Below are 16,081 nucleotides of genomic sequence, written 5' to 3' on the forward strand. Positions count from 1 at the left end.
ACAGATCATGTCTTGGCCGCTCAGCATATGGCATCTTCTCTCAGTCTCTAGGGTTATGGCCAATGACTCAAAGATCAAGTCTAGGTCGCTCAGCATATGGCATCTTCCCCCAGTCTCTAGGGTTATGGCCAATGACTCAAAGATCATGTCTTGGTCGCTCAGCATATGGCATCTTCCCCCAGTCTCTAGGGTCATGGCCAATGACACATAGATCATGTCTAGGTCGCTCAGCATATGGCATCTTCCCCCAGTCTCTAGGGTTATGGCCAATGACTCAAAGATCAAGTCTTGGCCACCCAGCATATGTCATCTTCCCCAGTCTCTAGAGTTATGGCCAATGACTCAAAGATCATGTCTTGGCCGCCCAGCATATGGCATCTTCTCTCAGTCTCTAGGGTTATGGCCAATGGCACATAGATCATGTCTTGGTCGCTCAGCATTCGACATCTTCCCTCAGTCTCTAGGGTTATGGCCAATGACACATAGATCATGTCTTGGCCGCCCATCATATGTCATCTTCCCCAGTCTCTAGGGTTTTGGCCAATGACTCAAAGATCATGTCTTGGCCGCCCAGCATATAGCATCTTCCCCCAGTCTCTAGGGTCATGGCCAATGACATAAAGATCATGTTGTGGTCGCTCAGCATATGGCATCTTCCCTCAGTCTCTAGGGTTATGGCCAATGGCACATAGATCATGTCTTGGTCGCTCAGAATATGGCATCTTCCCCTAGTCTCTAGGGTCATGGCCAATGACACAAAGATCATGTCTTGGTCAATCAGCATATGTCATCTTTCCCCAGTCTCTAGGGCCACGGCCAATCACTCAAATAATTATGTCTTGGCCACCCAGCATATCTCATCTTCCCCAGTCTCTAGGGTTATGGCCAATGACTCAAAGATCATGTCTTGGCCGCTCAGCATATTTTTGTTTGTTTGTTTGTTTGTTTGTTTATTTATTTGATAATGCACACTAAGCCCTTGGGCAGCTGGGCGCAGCAATACAAGAATTCTCGAAGCTTAGTTACAGTGCCTGTCACAATTTGGTACATACATGTAATTACAGTGTGGAATACAATACATGATACAGTATAGTCAATTGTTATAATGTGGATACAGTAAGTGAGGTAGGGTAGTCATTTGCTATTCATGGAGCATTGGGGGGTGTACCGGATAAAAGAGCCTATGGTTACAACTATGAGAAAGAAGATAAGTGAGTCACAGGCGCTTTGACAGTAGTTGTCAGAGAGTGACGAAGTTATAGGTTGTTGGAACGAAGCCATTTAAGAGCATTGATTCTGAATCTGGCGTACGGTAAGGGGCGTCTAAGGTCAATAGGGAGTGTATTCCATGCTTGGGCAGCTTTAACTGGGAAGCTAGTTCCTCCAGCCATGGTAAGTTTGAATCTGGGAATGTCAAGCAGGAAGGTATTGGTAGATCTCAGTGGTCGGGAGGTGAGGTTCCTGGTGATTTTTTTATGATAGGTAGGGAGGTGCTAAAGTGTTGAGACATTTAGAGGTGAGGGATATAGTTTTGAGGAGGATTCTGTCTTTTATTTTTAGCCAATGGTTCTCTTTCCTGAATTTAGAGATGTGCTCTCTATGAGGGATGTTCAAAGCTGCTCTTAGAGCGTTATTTTGCAATCTTTGGAGTTTGTCAGTGACATACTTGTTGGCTCCTGAGTACAGGGCGTTGCAGTAGTCTAGCCTGGACATGATAAGAGCATTAGCCAGGGTAATGCAACTGGCGTTGGACAGGAATGGTCTGGCAGCTCGGATTAATTTACAGGTGTAGGCGGTGGTGGAGGAGAGAGAGTTAACTTGCTTTTTTAGGTAAAGTGAGGAGTCCAGGTAGAATCCCAGAGTTTTTACCTCCGGCATAACCTTAATGATATTATTGTCAATGTTAAAAGATGTGTAGTTTGGGGTTTGTTTTTTTAAGTTAGAGTCAGATCCGAGGAGTAGGATCTCGGTTTTATCGTCATTCAGGCAGAGGCCATGGGTTGCCACCCATGCTTGAATGAGGATGTATATTTTATTCATCAGAGCCAGGTTCTCTTCATAGTTGCCCGAAAGGGGTATGAGGATCTGGGTGTCATCTGCATAATTAGTGTAGGTGACATCCAGTCTGTCCAACTTGTCAAATAGTGGCTTGGTGAAGATGTTATACATAGTGGGTGAAACGCAGGATCCCTGTGGGACTCCACATGTTATTTGGATGGGATCGGCACAAGAGGAGGTAGAGAAAACTCTCATAATCCGGTTGGCTAAGAAGGATTGAACCCAAGCAATGGCTTCTCCTGTGGAGTTGGCAGCAAGTCTTAGGTGACTGCATAAAACTGCGTGGTCCGTCAGGCCAAAGGCTGCTGACAAGTCCAGTAGTAGTAGCAGGGCGGTTTTGCCATTGTCCTTTAGCTCCTCAATTTTAGTCTTAAGGTCTAGCAGGGCTGTTTCAGTGCCATGGAGAGGGCGGAATCCTGATTGCCGTGAGCCTAGCAGATGATTCGTTTCTAGGTAGTCTTGAATTTGTAGATAAGCTACTCTGTCAATAATTTTGAGTAAGAAGTGTACAGTGGTAATGGGTCTATAGTTGGTAGGTATTGAAGGGTCGAGGGTTTGTTTTTTCAGTAGGGGGAGGACCCAGGTACCATGTTTGATTTAAAGGAGGAATTGATTAACTTTGAGATAAAAGGGGCTAAGTCTCTGGCCGCATCCTTTATTATTTGCGCTGGGCAGCTGTCACCCTTACAGTTGGAGGGTTTCAAGGAGAGAATGACCTTTTCGGTATCAATGATTGAGATTGTTTTAAAGCTAAATGGTGGAATAGTATTGTGTTCAGAGGGCAGTGGTAGTAGTTGGTCAGCGATGGGCAGAGTCTTTTTTTTGTTATTTTGTGTTGGAGGGAGGAGATTTTATTTGATAGGGCGTTCTGTATATTAGTACACCATATCTTATCCTTTGGGACAGTGTCAGCTGGATGTATTGGGGATTCCATTTCACGGAGGATGGAGAAGAGTTCCTTTGTATGTGATTGGGCCTTAGTGATTCTGTCATTGAATACGTTTTTTTTTGTGTTGATAATTTCTTTGTTATAGTGTTTAGATAGTTGGGCTAATTTAGCTTTATTGTTGTCGGTGGGCGAGTTGCGCCAGGAAGCTTGTAATGTTCTTTTCTGTTTTCTTAGTTCATTGAGTTGGGCGGTGAACCAGGCATTCAGGTGCGCTTCCTGCTTACTTTTTACGCAGTTTAGTGGGGGCAATGGTATCTAGTGCAGTGTCCACTAGGGTGTCTGGATCAGTGTTATTCTCTAGGCCATTAATGGCGGGGAGGAGGAGTGGCATGAGTTTTTCAGCAGAGATATCTTTTTTACTTCTGGTAGGTAGGGGGGTATCATGCTGATAGTTTTAGGGGTGAGGAGATCAAGTGAGGCGGTAAAATTGATTAAATAGTGGTCTGTCCAGGGTTGAGGGACAATGTTGGTAATGGTAATGTTACAATTAAGTTCAGATACCCAGTCAAGGGTTCTGCCCTTAATGTGGGTAGGTGAAAGGATTTTTTGGGTAAGCCCGTGGTCGATGAGTAAGGCTGTTATTGAGTGGGCATGCTTGTTGTTGGGTCATTAAAGCCGATGTTAAAGTCGCCCATCAGTAGGGTTTGGGAATTAATTTGCGTATTGTTTGCTATGAGGCTGGTGAGGTCCTCTTCGAAGGTTTCTAATGGTCCTGGAGGTCTATAAATCAGTTGGATGGTCAATGTGCGGTTATTGGAAAGCTGCAATTTGGCTGTGAGTATTTCAAAAGATGAGCAGGGAGGTGCGTTGGCCAGTCTGATAGGTAGGGTATTTTTAGAGATAATGGCTAGGCCACCACCTTTAGTTTTTGGTCTATCTACTCTGAGTATATGGTAACTGTCAGGTACAGCTAACTTCAGAGTAGGACCTGCCGCCTCATGGAGCCAAGTCTCTGTGATGGCAAGTAGGTCCAAACTGCCATTACTTAGAATATCAGAAATTTCAGGGGCATGGGCTACCATGGATGTGGCGTTGATGAGAGACCCAGTTAGTGTCAAGGAGCTTTTAGGGGTAGGGTTCTGTAGGGGTTTAATTAAGTGTATGGCATCTTCCCCCCGTCTCTAGGGTCATGGGCAATGACACAAAGATCATGTCTTGGCCGCTCAGCATATGGCATCTTCCCCCAGTCTCTAGGGTTATGTCCAATGACACAATGTTAATGTCTTGGCCGTTCAGCATATATCATCTTCCCCCAGTCTCTAGGGTCATGGCCAATGACTTATAAATCATGTCTTAGCCGTTCGGCCTATGGAATCTTCCCCCAGTCTCTAGCGTCATGGCCAATGACACAAAGATCATGTGTTGGTCGATCAGCATATGTCATCTTCCCCTAGTCTCTAGGGTCATGGCCAATGACTCAAATATCATGTCTTGGCCGCTCAGCATATGGCATCTTCCCCCAGTCTCTAGGGTCATGGCCAATGATTCAAAGATCATGTCTTGGTCGCTCAGCATATGGCATTTTCCCCCAGTCTCTAGGGTTATGGCCAATGACAGATCATGTCTTGGTCGCTCAGCATATGGCATCTTCCCTCAGTCTCTAGGGTTATGGCCAATGGCACATAGATCATGTCTTGGTCGCTCAGCATATATGGCATCTTCCCCCAGTCTCTAGGGTCATGGCCAATGATTCAAAGATCATATCTTGGTCGCTCAGCATATGGCATCTTCCCGCAGTCTCTAGGGTTATGGCCAATGACAGATCATGTCTTGGTCGCTCAGCATATGGCATCTTCCCTCAGTCTCTAGGGTTATGGCCAATGACTCAAAGATCATGTCTTGGTCGTCCAGCATATGGTATCTTCCCCCAGTCTCTATGGTTATGGCCAATGACACAAAGATCATGTCTTGACTGCTCAGCATATGGCATCTTCCCCCAACTCTAGGGTTATGGCCAATGACCCAAAGATCATGTCTTGGTCGTTCAGCATATGGCATCTTCCCCCAGTCTCTAGGGTTATGGCCAATGACTCAAAGATCATGTCTTGGTCGTTCAGCATATGGCATCTTCCCCCAGTCCCTAGGGTCAGGGCCAATGACTCAAAGATCATGTCTTGGTCGCTCAGCATATGGCATCTTCCCCCAGTCTCTAGGGTTATGGCCAATGGCACACAGATCATGTCTTGGTCGCTCACCATTTGGCATCTTCCCCCAGTCTCTAGGGTCATGGCCAATGATTCAAAGATCATGTCTTGGTCGCTCAGCATATGGAATCTTCCCCCAGTCTCTAGGGTTATGGCCAATGACTCAAAGATCATGTCTTGGGCTCAGCATATGGCATCTTCCCCCAGTCTCTAGGGTTATGACCAATGACACAAAGCTCAAGTCTTGGTCGCTCAGCATACGGCATCTTCTCCCAGTCTCTAGGGTTATGGCCAATGACTCAAAGATCATGTCTTGGTCGCTCAGCATATGGCATCTTCCCCCAGTCCCTAGGGTCATGGCCAAAGACTCAAAGATCATGTTTTGGTCGCTCAGCATATTGCATCTTCCCCCAGTCTCTAGGGTAATGGTTAATGGCAGATCATGTCTTGGTGGCTCAGCATATGGCATCTTCCCTCAGTCTCTAGGGTTATGGCCAATGACACATAGATCATGTCTTGGTCGCTCAGCATATGGCATATTCCCCCAGTCTCTAGGGTCATGGCCAATGATTCAAAGATCATGTCTAGGTCGCTCAGCATATGGCATCTTCCCCCAGTCTCTAGGGTTATGGCCAATGTCAGATCATCTCTTGGGCGCTCAGCATATAGCATCTTCCTCCAGTCTCTAGGGTCATGGCCAATGACACAAAGATCATGTCTTGGTCGCTCAGCATATGGCATCTTCCCCTAGTCTCTAGGGTTATGGCCAATGACTCAAAGATCATGTGTTGGTCGATCAGCATATGTCATCTTCCCCTAGTCTCTAGGGTCATGGCCAATGACTCAAATATCATGTCTTGGCCGCTCAGCATATGGCATCTTCCCCGAGTCTCTAGGGTCATGGCCAATGATTCAAAGATCATGTCTTGGTCGCTCAGCATATGGCATTTTCCCCCAGTCTCTAGGGTTATGGCCAATGACAGATCATGTCTTGGTCGCTCAGCATATGGCATCTTCCCTCAGTCTCTAGGGTTATGGCCAATGGCACATAGATCATGTCTTGGTCGCTCAGCATATATGGCATCTTCCCCCAGTCTCTAGGGTCATGGCCAATGATTCAAAGATCATATCTTGGTCGCTCAGCATATGGCATCTTCCCGCAGTCTCTAGGGTTATGGCCAATGACAGATCATGTCTTGGTCGCTCAGCATATGGCATCTTCCCTCAGTCTCTAGGGTTATGGCCAATGACTCAAAGATCATGTCTTGGTCGTCCAGCATATGGTATCTTCCCCCAGTCTCTATGGTTATGGCCAATGACACAAAGATCATGTCTTGACTGCTCAGCATATGGCATCTTCCCCCAACTCTAGGGTTATGGCCAATGACCCAAAGATCATGTCTTGGTCGTTCAGCATATGGCATCTTCCCCCAGTCTCTAGGGTTATGGCCAATGACTCAAAGATCATGTCTTGGTCGTTCAGCATATGGCATCTTCCCCCAGTCCCTAGGGTCAGGGCCAATGACTCAAAGATCATGTCTTGGTCGCTCAGCATATGGCATCTTCCCCCAGTCTCTAGGGTTATGGCCAATGGCACACAGATCATGTCTTGGTCGCTCACCATTTGGCATCTTCCCCCAGTCTCTAGGGTCATGGCCAATGATTCAAAGATCATGTCTTGGTCGCTCAGCATATGGAATCTTCCCCCAGTCTCTAGGGTTATGGCCAATGACTCAAAGATCATGTCTTGGGCTCAGCATATGGCATCTTCCCCCAGTCTCTAGGGTTATGACCAATGACACAAAGCTCAAGTCTTGGTCGCTCAGCATACGGCATCTTCTCCCAGTCTCTAGGGTTATGGCCAATGACTCAAAGATCATGTCTTGGTCGCTCAGCATATGGCATCTTCCCCCAGTCCCTATGGTCATGGCCAAAGACTCAAAGATCATGTTTTGGTCGCTCAGCATATTGCATCTTCCCCCAGTCTCTAGGGTAATGGTTAATGGCAGATCATGTCTTGGTGGCTCAGCATATGGCATCTTCCCTCAGTCTCTAGGGTTATGGCCAATGACACATAGATCATGTCTTGGTCGCTCAGCATATGGCATATTCCCCCAGTCTCTAGGGTCATGGCCAATGATTCAAAGATCATGTCTAGGTCGCTCAGCATATGGCATCTTCCCCCAGTCTCTAGGGTTATGGCCAATGTCAGATCATCTCTTGGGCGCTCAGCATATAGCATCTTCCTCCAGTCTCTAGGGTCATGGCCAATGACACAAAGATCATGTCTTGGTCGCTCAGCATATGGCATCTTCCCCTAGTCTCTAGGGTTATGGCCAATGACTCAAAGATCATGTCTTGGTCGCTCAGCATATGGCATGTTCCCCCAGTCCCTAGGGTCATGGCCAATGACTCAAAGATCATGCTTTGGCCGCTCAGCATATTGCATCTTCCCCCAGTCTCTAGGGTTATGGCCAATGACAGATCATGTCTTGGCCGCTCAGCATATGGCATCTTCTCTCAGTCTCTAGGGTTATGGCCAATGGCACATAGATCATGTCCTGGTCGCTCAGCATATGGCATCTTCCCCCAGTCTCTAGGGTCATGGCCAATGGCACAAAGATCATGTCTTGGTTGCTCAGCATATGGCATCTTCCCGCAGTCTCTAGGGTTATGGCCAATGACAGATCATGTATTGGTCGCTCAGCATATGGCATCTTCCCGCAGTCTCTAGGGTTATGGCCAATGACAGATCATGTCTTGGTCGCTCAGCATATGGCATCTTCCCTCAGTCTCTAGGGTTATGGTCAATGGCACATAGATCATGTCTTGGTCGCTCAGCATATGGCATCTTCCCCCAGTCTCTAGGGTCATGGCCAATGATTCAAAGATCATGTCTTGGTCGCTCAGCATATGGTATCTTCCCGCAGTCTCTAGGGTTATGGCCAATGACAGATCATGTCTTGGTCGCTCAGCATATGGCATCTTCCCTGAGTCTCTAGGGTTATGGCCAATGACTCAAAGATCATGTCTTGGTCGCTCAGCATATGGCATCTTCCCCGAGCCTCTAGGGTTATGGCCAATGACTCAAAGATCATGTCTTGGTCGTCCAGCATATGGTATCTTCCCCCAGTCTCTACGGTTATGGCCAATGACACAAAGATCATGTCTTGACTGCTCAGCATATGGCATCTTCCCCCAACTCTAGGGTTATGGCCAATGACCCAAAGATCATGTCTTGGTCGTTCAGCATATGGCATCTTCCCCCAGTCTCTAGGGTTATGGCCAATGACTCAAAGATCATGTCTTGGTCGCTCAGCATATGGCATCTTCCCCCAGTCTCTAGGGTTATGGCCAATGACAGATCATGTCTTGGGCGCTCAGCATATGGCATCTTCCTCCAGTTTCTAGGGTCATGGCCAATGACACAAAGATCATGTCTTGGTCGCTCAGCATATGGCATGTTCCCCCAGTCCCTAGGGTCATGGCCAATGATTCAAAGATCATGTCTTGGTCGCTCAGCATATGGCATTTTCCCCCAGTCTCTAGGGTTATGGCCAATGACAGATCATGTCTTGGTCGCTCAGCATATGGCATCTTCCCTCAGTCTCTAGGGTTATGGCCAATGGCACATAGATCATGTCTTGGTCGCTCAGCATATATGGCATCTTCCCCCAGTCTCTAGGGTCATGGCCAATGGTTCAAAGATCATATCTTGGTCGCTCAGCATATGGCATCTTCCCGCAGTCTCTAGGGTTATGGCCAATGACAGATCATGTCTTGGTCGCTCAGCATATGGCATCTTCCCTCAGTCTCTAGGGTTATGGCCAATGACTCAAAGATCATGTCTTGGTCGCTCAGCATATGGCATCTTCCCCCAGTCTCTAGGGTTATGGCCAATGACTCAAAGATCATGTCTTGGTCGTCCAGCATATGGTATCTTCCCCCAGTCTCTATGGTTATGGCCAATGACACAAAGATCATGTCTTGACTGCTCAGCATATGGCATCTTCCCCCAACTCTAGGGTTATGGCCAATGACCCAAAGATCATGTCTTGGTCGTTCAGCATATGGCATCTTCCCCCAGTCTCTAGGGTTATGGCCAATGACTCAAAGATCATGTCTTGGTCGTTCAGCATATGGCATCTTCCCCCAGTCCCTAGGGTCAGGGCCAATGACTCAAAGATGATGTCTTGGTCGCTCAGCATATGGCATCTTCCCCCAGTCTCTAGGGTTATTGCCAATGGCACACAGATCATGTCTTGGTCGCTCACCATTTGGCATCTTCCCACAGTCTCTAGGGTCATGGCCAATGATTCAAAGATCATGTCTTGGTCGCTCAGCATATGGAATCTTCCCCCAGTCTCTAGGGTTATGGCCAATGACTCAAAGATCATGTCTTGGGCTCAGCATATGGCATCTTCCCCCAGTCTCTAGGGTTATGACCAATGACACAAAGATCATGTCTTGGTCGCTCAGCATACGGCATCTTCTCCCAGTCTCTAGGGTTATGGCCAATGACTCAAAGATCATGTCTTGGTCGCTCAGCATATGGCATCTTCCCCCAGTCCCTAGGGTCATGGCCAAAGACTCAAAGATCATGTTTTGGTCGCTCAGCATATTGCATCTTCCCCCAGTCTCTAGGGTAATGGTCAATGGCAGATCATGTCTTGGTGGCTCAGCATATGGCATCTTCCCTCAGTCTCTAGGGTTATGGCCAATGACACATAGATCATGTCTTGGTCGCTCAGCATATGGCATATTCCCCCAGTCTCTAGGGTCATGGCCAATGATTCAAAGATCATGTCTAGGTCGCTCAGCATATGGCATCTTCCCCCAGTCTCTAGGGTTATGGCCAATGTCAGATCATGTCTTGGGCGCTCAGCATATAGCATCTTCCTCCAGTCTCTAGGGTCATGGCCAATGACACAAAGATCATGTCTTGGTCGCTCAGCATATGGCATCTTCCCCTAGTCTCTAGGGTGATGGCCAATGACTCAAAGATCATGTCTTGGTCGCTCAGCATATGGCATGTTCCCCCAGTCCCTAGGGTCATGGCCAATGACTCAAAGATCATGCTTTGGCCGCTCAGCATATTGCATCTTCCCCCAGTCTCTAGGGTTATGGCCAATGACAGATCATGTCTTGGGCGCTCAGCATATGGCATCTTCCCCCAGTCTCTAAGGTTATGGCCAATGACAGATCATGTCTTGGCCGCTCAGCATATGGCATCTTCTCTCAGTCTCTAGGGTTATGGCCAATGACACATAGATCATGTCTTGGTCGCTCAGCATATGGCATATTCCCCCAGTCTCTAGGGTCATGGCCAATGATTCAAAGATCATGTCTAGGTCGCTCAGCATATCGCATCTTCCCCCAGTCTCTAGGGTTATGGCCAATGTCAGATCATGTCTTGGGCGCTCAGCATATAGCATCTTCCTCCAGTCTCTAGGGTCATGGCCAATGACACAAAGATCATGTCTTGGTCGCTCAGCATATGGCATCTTCCCCTAGTCTCTAGGGTTATGGCCAATGACTCAAAGATCATGTCTTGGTCGCTCAGCATATGGCAAGTTCCCCCAGTCCCTAGGGTCATGGCCAATGACTCAAAGATCATGCTTTGGCCGCTCAGCATATTGCATCTTCCCCCAGTCTCTAGGGTTATGGCCAATGACAGATCATGTCTTGGGCGCTCAGCATATGGCATCTTCCCCCAGTCTCTAAGGTTATGGCCAATGACAGATCATGTCTTGGCCGCTCAGCATATGGCATCTTCTCTCAGTCTCTAGGGTTATGGCCAATGGCACATAGATCATGTCTTGGTCGCTCAGCATATGGCATCTTCCCCCAGTCTCTAGGGTCATGGCCAATGGCACAAAGATCATGTCTTGGTCGCTCAGCATTTGACATCTTCCCTCAGTCTCTAGGGTTATGGCCAATGACACATAGATCATGTCTAGGTCGCTCAGCATATGTCATCTTCCCCAGTCTCTAGGGTTATGGCCAATGACTCAAAGATCATGCCTTGACCACCCAGCACATGTCATCTTCCCCCAGTCTCTAGGGTCATGGCCAATGACAGAAAGATCATGTTGTGGTCGCTCAGCATATGGCATCTTCCCTCAGTCTCTAGGGTTATGGCCAATTGGCACATAGATCATGTCTTGGTCGCTCAGAATATGGCATCTTCCCCCAGTCTCTAGGGTCATGGCCAATGACACAAAGATCATGTCTTGGTCAATCAGCATATGTCATCTTCCCCCAGTCTCTAGGGCCACGGCCAATCACTCAAATAATTATGTCTTGGCCACCCAGCATATGTCATCTTCCCCAGTCTCTAGGGTTATGGCCAATGACTCAAAGGTCATGTCTTGGCCACTCGGCAAATGTCATCTTCCCCCAGTCTCTAGGGTTATGGCCAATGGCACATAGATCATGTCTTGGTCGCTCAGAATATGGCATCTTCCCCCAGTCTCTAGGGTCATGGCCAATGACACAAAGATCATGTCTTGGTCAATCAGCATATGTCATCTTCCCCCAGTCTCTAGGGCCACGGCCAATCACTCAAATAATTATGTCTTGGCCACCCAGCATATGTCATCTTCCCCAGTCTCTAGGGTTATGGCCAATGACTCAAAGGTCATGTCTTGGCCACTCGGCTTATGTCATCTTCCCCCAGTCTCTAGGGTTATGGCCAGTGACTCAAAGATCATGTCTTGGTCGCTCAGCATATGGCATCTTCCCCCAGTCCCTAGGGTCATGGCCAAAGACTCAAAGATCATGTTTTGGCCGCTCAGCATATTGCATCTTACCCCAGTCTCTAGGGTAATGGTCAATGGCAGATCATGTCTTGGTGGCTCAGTATATGGCATCTTCCCTCAGTCTCTAGGGTTATGGCCAATGGCACATAGATCATGTCTTGGTCGCTCAGCATATGGCAACTTCCCCCAGTCTCTAGGGTCATGGCCAATGATTCAAAGATCATGTCTTGGTCGCTCAGCATATGGCATCTTCCCCCAGTCTCTAGGGTTATGGCCAATGACAGATCATGTCTTGGGCGCTCAGCATATAGCGTAAACAGAAAGAGGATTCAACTTGGGAACCCTCCCGTCCCCTGCACACTTTCAAATGTTTGGATTAATCCAATACAGTTGTTTAAACTGCGTTATATACATTGTACATACATTTGTTTCTAACACATATGGTCAGACACAGGAGTGTGAGATAAAAAAATATATATCTTTATAGTCAGGCTGTATTATTTTCAGCAAGAATTATAGTTCAGACAAAGATTATTTACAGTGCATAGAAACAGTATCAATAGATAAAGCTCAAATTGAAGAAAAATGGAGTCCAAATTGATTAGCGACGCGTTTCGAGGAAGTTCTCCTCTTCTTCATAAGGCCACACTTGGACTCTTAAAAAGGAAAGCATAAATTCAGTAAAGAAAATTTTGTAAGCACAATGCATAGACTGTTCATGTCATATTAGATGTATACAGTTAAAAAATAAATGGCATTAATTGTATTTAGAACATTAATCTGTCCCTAAAAAATAGGGAATTGAAACAATGTAGCATGTTCTAATATGCATTGTAATTCATGCAACATTATAAGATTAATTAGGTTGCCCCTGCTCGAGAGAGCGGCTGAAGGTCTACTGAAGCATCTTTTCCTGCAAAATTAACTGTATAACGTCCATCATACTGTAATTTAGTAGAGTACTACCTCTAATGGGATCTATCACGTGGATGGTGAAACATAAGCTAAAGAAAATTAAATATGTAGGTAAAACAACACACAGATAGTTCTTAGGCTGTATCAATCTAATATGGAAAAAATACAAAAATCGTTACCTCTGTGAGTAGAAAGTGCCGGAAACAGAGAACCGGACGGAGCGGTGAAAATAGATAGACAGTCTTCGTACATCAGTTAGTTCCTTAAAACATGGCTAATTCCCAAAAAGATACCAGAAATCTAAAGAAAACAAAGCCTGATCAATGCCAAGCTCAATGTTCAAACGTAACAGTCATAGGTGTGAGATAAAAAATTGAGTAACATACCTAACCAAAATATGGAGGGCGGAAAATAATCAATACAGCGGCCCACATAAGGATGTAGAACTTAAGTATCCCGCCGTCACTACAGAGGTGCCTCAGTATGTGGGAATTCTGTCATACGAATAGCCAAACTGAACAGGAATGAAGTCCTGATTAGTATAATATACCTAGCAATCTGATATGAAGTAATGGAAACATAATATGGTGTTTAATCAAGGCAAAAAATGTAAAGAATTACCGTGGTAAGAATGTGCAAATGGCACAATTCTCAAAGCTGATATGCAACTGATGTCAAGATTGTGTGGCCGGTCAACAGCTGAAGAATCCGGCAGTAATAGGTCAGTTAGAGTATCAACTAAAGAAAGTGTAAGGAAAACAGAAAAAAAAGAATCATGAGACTAAGGAACTATTTCCCTGGTCCCTAGATAGATAAATGCACATGCATTCACGCTTACCTGGAGCATGGGGGGGCAATCCTGAGCAGAGTCTGTTCAGCCGAGTGGCTTGTTGTTCACAAACCATGGAGACTACATGTGACCATGGAGATAAATAGAGGACTGAAGTAATAGGTGAAGAAAAAGGACTAAGAAGTAAATGGGCCTCAAGGTCGGCCATCTTGGAACGAGGTTATATTGTAATGAAGGTGTAGATCTCTAGGCATTCAATGACAAGAAGTAACTTAAATCGGGAAGCGTAAAGGTGCGTAACTAAATAAATTAAAAGGAAAAAATTCATACAGTACAGAAACCTATTGTGCGATGTAAATCGGACATTACAAATACTAGTCCGCACATCGTAGAACGGGGAGAGGAAAGTTGAGAAAAATAGTATACCATGTGAAATAGAGTCGAAATTAGCAATGACAAAGGGTCTTGAATCGAACGAAACGCTCGGATCTAAAAAGGGAAAAAAATAGCACGGAAAAAATGAATATAATGTTCAGATTATCTGGCTAAGGTCATTTAATGACCATGTGTAACCTATCAGTTCAAAATAGGTGGATCACATGGATTCACATTATGCAGGAAGAGGGAAAAAAAACCTTAAATCTCTCTCTCATTGCATGGACAACCTAGTGCAATATAGCAATCTCAATGGGGTAAATGCATTTATTTTACAAAAGATCACAATTAAATGTGATAAGTATAACAGAATGACAAAAAATGAAAATTAAGAATAAGAACAATTTTTACACTGTGTTTACAGGCAATTATTTTTATGGCAACCATCTATTAGTCTCAACAAAGTAGTGCCTTAGATCACAGTCAGACACAGGAATAGCAATGTGACTCTCAATTTTATGTTGAAGATCAATCATTCCTTATTGTCAAATTCAAATCACAGAAAACAGTTCAATGTGAAATCTTCATTTAGACCCCAGGGCTGTAAAGAGCTTAACTTATCAATCCAATAAGCTTCTCTTTGTAGTAAGAGTGACTGATAGTCACCTCCTCTTGTAGGTCGTTTAACAACTTCTAGCACCTGGTATTTTAGTTGGGCAATTGTATGTTTTTGCATGTTGAAGTGGCGAGCTACCGGTGAGTATTGATTATTACATCTTATGTTCGACTTGTGTTCAGACAGTCTTGATTTAACAGGTCTTTTGGTCTGTCCTACATACACTTTGCCACAAGGGCACTTCAACATATATATGACACCTGATGTCAGACACGTAGAATAGTCTCTTAATTTGATTTTTTGACCATTCCTAGGGTGAGTCACTACATTACCTTTGATTGTGTTATTACAGTGTATACATCCTAAGCAGGGGAAGGTGCCTAGTTTTTTGGTAGCTAGGAAAAGTTGTTTCTCCTTTGGTACTCTTTCAGCTTTCACCAGCTTGTCTCTTATATTTTTACCCCTTTTAAAACACATCATTGGTGGTGTGGGGAACAATTCCAATAGAGTTTGATCATTATGAAGAATATTCCAATGTTTCTTTATACTTTTTGTGATCTGAAAACTCTGTCTTGAGAATTTTGATATGTATAAAAGTGGGGTGTCTTTAGCCTCCGATTTAGGTTTCAGTAAATCTGTACGGGGGATCTCTGAAGCTCTGTCTTTGGCAATTTCCAAAATTTCAGGTGGATAGCCTCTGTTCTGAAATTTACTAACAAGATTTGTGCATTCCTTATCTAGAACTTCTGGGTCAGAAATTATTCTTTTCAGGCGTAATATTTGACTATATGGTAGACTTTGGAGCATCGCCCTCGGGTGGAAGCTGGAATAGTGAAGCAGATTGTTTACATCAGTCGGTTTGTGGTATATAGACGTGGCTATCTTATTGTTAACAATGCTTAAGTTAACGTCAAGAAAATGTAAATAAGGGTTACCAATCTCAATAGTAAATTTAATCCTAGGATGCACTAAATTGAGGTATTCAAAAAACTGGTCCAAGTCATCTCGTGTGCCACACCAAATGCAGAAAATGTCATCAATAAACCTCTTCCAGGTTAAAATGTATGCTGCCCATGTGGGATGTTCCAGTACATGCTGACTTTCGAACTGAAACATAAAAGTATTAGCGTACACGGGCGCCATCGATGATCCCATCGAGGTACCCGATGTTTGTAAAAAGTATTTGCCCTGATGTCTAAAATAGCTATTGTAGAGGATTAAGTTGAGTAGCTCCAGAATGAATTGAGGATTACCTTTCACACCTGAATTGTTAAGTAACAACCATTCAACAGAATCTATACCTTCACTATGTGGTATTGAGGTATATAAGCTACATACGTCCAGGCTGAATAGTATGCAGTCTTCACTGATAGCTGAAAAGTCTTTAAGTCCATTAAGGAAGTCTGTTGTATCCTTTAGGTATGTGGATGATGCCTGTATAAGCGGTTGTAGTAATCTGTCAATGTAGACTGC

The sequence above is a fragment of the Ambystoma mexicanum genome, chromosome 13 (genome assembly GCF_040938575.1).
Source record: "Ambystoma mexicanum isolate Mex_15411 chromosome 13, UKY_AmexF1_1, whole genome shotgun sequence".
In the NCBI taxonomy this organism is placed as follows: Eukaryota; Metazoa; Chordata; class Amphibia; order Caudata; family Ambystomatidae; genus Ambystoma; species Ambystoma mexicanum.